Below are 5,752 nucleotides of genomic sequence, written 5' to 3' on the forward strand. Positions count from 1 at the left end.
ATCATTTTCATGGGGTTCTAGCAGATTTAATTATGGATTTTAATAGTTGATTTTTTAAATCTTTAGTGTGTGGTGATATATAATTTCCTAGTTTGGTTGTGCTTATTCGTCTTTGAAGCATAGCTAACATCTAAGATTGTTTGTTAATCTCTATTACATCGACAGTGAATATAGAGGTTTAGAACTTGCCATGCTAGCATAGGTTTATGTATGAATTGACATGCATAATTCGTGGAGTAATTTTAACCATCTTACATGCCCTATGTATTCATAATAGATAACTTGTTCTTAAACTGTTATGTTTTCAAATCTTTTAGACATATAGGGTCTAAGCATAATTGGCGTCTACTCAACTTCTATCTTGATTGTGGATGTTTAGTAGTAGGGTATATGTATATCGAAATATAGCGTATACTAATTTCATGTTTTCTGGTTAATAATCATCACCATCGCATACTATTGATAAAGACATAAACTTTGAATGAAGTATTTAATGAAGTGAGAATCTCATGTTTTATTCTCATTTAAGTAATTCACTTTTAATCTCTTAGTTAATGCATGCTACTATAATCTCTTAAGTAGTTAATCAACTCAAATTTGTTACTTGTCTTAGCTGTGAACGATAATCATACATTGTTGCAGAAGTGCATAATCTAAACTTAACCTAAACTAGTCTTTGTGGGAACGAATTTGACTTGAATCTTATACTACTTATGATCGCGTACGCTTATGTGTATTTTCGCGTGTGTTTTATTGCGAACAAGTTCTTGGGGCCACTGTCGGGGATCAGTGTTAATTTTTAGTTTATGTGCTTAACATCAGTGATTGTTAAAGTTCACTAACTCGGAGTATTTTCTTACAAGGTTTACTTTGTTCGTGTGTTTCAGGTACTCTAGAGAGCGTGTATGCGAACACGTTCTCAATCTCGTAAGGAAACACTAGATGAAGTTGAAGAAGAGGGAAAAAAGTTTTTGAAGAAGTTAAAGAAGTCGAAGAAGAAATGATCATTACAGTGGGGGAACCAGCTGCAACAACGAAAGCGTTGATGGATTATTCTCAACCAAAGATCAATGACATTCAATCAATCATTGTCAGGCCAGCTATCGCTGCCAATACCTTTGAAATCAAGCCTGACACAATTCAGATGGTGCAGAATTCATTCCAGTTTGGGGGTGCTCCAACGGAAGATCCCAATATGCACATTAGGGATTTCATCGAGATCTGCGACACCTTCAAGTTCAATAATGTTTCTGAAGATGCTCTAAAACAGAGACATTTCTCATTCTCTCTGAGGGATAAAGCTAAGAGTTGGTTATACTCTCTACCAGCTGGTTCTATTATGACTTGGGAGGATCTTGCTCAGAAATTCCTTACTAAATTCTTCCCTATGGAAAAGACAACTGTAATCAGGAATGCTCTTACGCAATTTGCGCAGAAATTGGGAGAATCTTTATGTGAAGCTTGGGAGTTCTACAAGGAGATGCTTAGGAAGTGTCCTCATCATGGAATGCCTGGCTGGATGGTGATCAATTGCTTTTATAATGATTTGGGAGCACAGTCAAGACCTATGCTCGATGCAGCATCAAGTGGAGCTTTATGCGCTAAGAGCTATGAGAAAGCTTATGAGCTAATTGAGATGATGGATGTGAATAAATATCAGAATCCAACTCAGAGACTACCACAAGGCAAGGTAACAGGAATTATGAAGGTGGATACAGCTACGGCTATCGCTGCTTAGCTAAAGTGTTGACGATGAAGGTCGATTCTCTAACCAACTATGGTGTTCATCAGATAGCCAGTATTTGTGAGCTTTGTGCAGGATCGCATGTGACATAGCAATGTGCTATATCTAGTGAATCAGCTCAGTTTGTGAGCAACTTTCAGAGGTTGCAACGACCTGTTCCTGCTACGTATCGTCCTAACAACCGCAACCATCGTAACTTCAACCGGAGCAATAATCAGGGTGGTATACAACAGCCACAACAGCCATACCAACAGTTTGGAAATAAGTAATTTAATCCTCCTGGTTTTTAACAACAGTATGCACCAAGACAGCAATTTCAGCCACAGGGAATGCAACAACAATCTCATGGAGGTGCCGATCAATATTCTAATAAAAAATCTGAACTGGAGAAGTTGAGACTTATGTGCAAGAGCCAAGCGGTTCCAATCAAAACTCTAGAGAATCAAATAGGGCAGATTGCTAAAGATTTGTTGAACCGACCTCAAGGAACTCTTCTAAGTGACACAGAGGCTAATCCAGGTAAGAGAGGAGTCAAGGAAAAATTTAAGGCAATCACCCTGAGGCCAAGAAAGGTCGCGAGCCCCCAAAATCATCAAAATGAAGATTTTGAAATTTTTCTCCAGAAGGAGGGCACACCCGCACCCTATAGCAGGGCGCCCGCGCCCCTCCAGTTTCAGAAAATAAAAAAATTGACAAAAAGGCTGATCGGAAGGATGGAGAAGCGGAACCGAAGAAGAATGCTATTGAAAACACTACTCCTGAGATGAATACTGGGGATAAACAAGTCTATCCTCCTCCTCCATATCCAAAAAGGCTTTAGAAGCAGAAGTTCGATAAGCAGTTTGCCAAGTTTTTGGAGGTTTTCAAGAAGTTGCACTTTAACATACTTTTCGCAAGCTCTAGAACAGATGCCGAGCTATGCTAAGTTCATGAAGGGTATTCTTTCTCGGAAGCTTAAACTTGAGTAGTGGGAAACCGTTACTCTAATGGAAGAGTGTAGTGCTGTGTTACAACATATACTACCTCCTAAGCTTAAAGATCCAGGAAGCTTCACGATACCATGTACCATTGATAATCTATCTTTTGATAAGTGTTTGTGTGACTTGGGAGCTAGCATCAATCTGATGCCCTTGTCCGTTTTCAAGAAACTTGGTCTGTCTGATCCAAAATCGGTAAACATGTCTTTACAACTGGCTGACCGTTCCATCACTTATCCACGAGGAGTAGCGGAGGATGTCTTGGTTAAGGTGGATAAACTCATCTTCCCTGTTGATTCTATCATTTTGGACTTTGACGAAGATAAGAAGATTCCCAATTATCTTGGGAAGACCATTCTTAGCTACAGGCCAAACTCTGATCGATGTACAAAAGGCTGAGCTTACTATGAGGGTTCAGGGTCAGGACATGACTTTCAATGTCTTCAATGCAATAAAATTCCCTACTGCTGAAGAGGAGTGCTTTAAAGCAGAATTGGTCGACTCTATAATGACTTCGAAGCTTAATCAAATGCTAAGGGCAGATGCCTTAGAGAGAGCCTTAATAGGGGAATTTGATAATGAAGATGAAGAGGGGGCATAGCAGCTGCAATATTTGAATGCTTCTCCATGGAAAAGGATATTGGATTTGCCATTTGAGTCTCTTGGTTTATCAAAGCTTAAAAATTCTCAGGAGCGTCTCAAACCATCTATTGAGGAAGCTCCCACACTTGAGCTCAAACCACTGCCTGATCACTTGAGGTATGCTTTTTTAGGTGATGCATCTACTTTGCCTGTTATTATTGCATCTGACCTTTCAGGTAATGAATAAGACAAGCTCTTGAGAATTCTGAGAGAATTCAAATCAGTAATTGGATGGACTATAGCAGATATCAAGGGAATCAGCCCTTCTTACTGCATGCATAAAATTCTGCTTGAGGAAGGAAGTAAGCCAACAGTTGAATAGGAGAGAAGACTCAATCCTATCATGAAAGAAGTTGTGAAGTAGGAAATTCTTCAATGGCTGGATGCAGGGATCATCTATTCGATTTCTGACATTTCATGGGTGAGCCCGGTGCAGTGTATGCCTAAGAAAGGAGGCATTATAGTTGTTGCTAATGAGAAAAACGAGCTTATTCTTACTCGGACAATCACAGGGTGGAGAGTATGCATGGACTATCGGAAGCTGAATAAAGCCATCAGGAAGGATCACTTCCCTCTTTCATTCATTAATCAAATGCTTGACATGTTGGATGACCATGAGTATTATTTTCTTCTAGATGGGTATTCCGGGATATAACCAGATTTGCATTGCCCCAGAAGATCAGGAAAAGACCACCTTTACTTGTCCTTTTGGCATTTTCGCTTTCCGTCGAGTTTCTTTCGGACTTTGTGGTGCACCTGCTACTTTTCAGAGATGCATGATGGCCATATTCTCTGATATGATTGGTACTAATGTGGAGGTGTTCATGGATGACTTCTATGTGTTCGGGACTTCGTATGAGGAGTTCTTGCATAATCTTGGTTTGGTGCTGAAAAGATGTGTTGAGACCAATCTGGTGTTCAACTGGGAAAAATGTCACTTCATGGTGCAACAGGGTATCATTCTTGGGCACAAGGTATCCAGAAAAGGTCTTGAAATGGATAAAGCCAAGGCAAGGGTTATTGAAAATCTTCCTCCACCAATCTCAGTTAAAGGAATCCGCTGTTTTCTTGGTCATGCGGGTTTTTCTTGGCGATTCATCAAAGACTTCTCCAAAATCTCTAAACCCTTGTGCAATCTGTTGTTCAAGGATGTCCCTTTTAAATTTGAGAAGAATGTTTGGCTGCGTTCAAGAGTTTAAAAAAGAGTTTGACTACATCACCAATTGTCACCGCACCTGATTGGAATGAACCCTTCGAGATGATGTGTGATGCTAAGTGATTTTATAGTTGGAGCTGTTCTTGGCCAGAGAAAGGAGAACATTTTTCATGTGGTTTACTATGCTAGTAAAACCCTTAATGGTGCTCAGCTGAATTACACTATGACAGAGAAGGAGCTCTTGGCAATTTTCTATGGTTTTGAGAAATTTTGATCTTATTTGCTTGGGACAAAAGTGAAAGTTTTACTGATCATGCTGCTATTCGATATCTGATCTCGAAGTAAGATTCAAAATCTCGCTTGATTCAATGGATTCTATTACTTTAGGAATTCGAGTTGGAAATTAATGCAGAAAAGGTACAAAAAATCAGGTAGCGGATCATCTCTCACGACTGGAAGATCAAGGTAAGGCTTCACAGGATAACACGATGATCAATGAATCTTTTCCTGATGAGCAACTCTTTGGGGTGCAAGAAGAAGAACTATGGTTTGGAGACATTGTGAACTATCTTGTGAGTAATGTCGTTCCCCCAGAACTCTCTTATGCTCAAAGGATGAAGTTTCTACATGAGGTGAAGTGGTATCGATGGGATGAGCTGTTCTTGTTTAGATAGGGGGCAGATCAGATTATCAGGAGATACATTCCGTATAGTGAGACAGAGGGGATTCTGCGAGATTATCACGCCACTGTGTATGGTGGCCATTATGGTGGAGAGAAGACAGCTGGCCGTATTTTTCAAGCGGGATTTTTCTTGCCTATTTTATTTAAAGATGCTCATCAGTTCGTATTGAGATGTGGTCGCTGCCAACGAGTTGGAAATATGTCCAAGAGAGATGAGATGCCTCTCAATGTTCTTCTTGAATTTGAGATTTTCGATATTTGGGGAATCGACTTCATGGGGCCATTTGTCTCCTCATGCAATAATCAATATATTTTTTTGGCGATGGATTTTGTGTCTAAATGGGTTGAGGTTAAAGCTTTTCCAACCAACGATGCTAAGGTGGTGATCAATTTTCTTCATATGCAGATATTTACATGTTTCGGTACTCCAAGGGTCATAATCACTAATGAGGGATCGCATTTCTGCAATCACAAATTTAATGCATTAATGGAAAGATATCATGTGAAGCATCATGTGGCCACAACTTATCATCCTCAAACTAATGGGCAAG

At 39.7% G+C, this 5,752-nt stretch overlaps 1 non-coding gene across 1 annotated transcript; it reads right to left on the bottom strand.

Annotated features, from left to right (window-relative positions):
- Positions 1-1,402: 1,402 nt before the first annotated feature.
- On the bottom strand, positions 1,403-1,509 carry LOC141669101 (small nucleolar RNA R71). Its single transcript, XR_012553396.1, has one exon. It is a non-coding gene; the product is annotated as a small nucleolar RNA R71 (small nucleolar RNA).
- Positions 1,510-5,752: the final 4,243 nt, after the last annotated feature.

The sequence above is a fragment of the Apium graveolens genome, chromosome 6 (assembly GCF_009905375.1).
Source record: "Apium graveolens cultivar Ventura chromosome 6, ASM990537v1, whole genome shotgun sequence".
Taxonomy (NCBI): Eukaryota; Viridiplantae; Streptophyta; class Magnoliopsida; order Apiales; family Apiaceae; genus Apium; species Apium graveolens.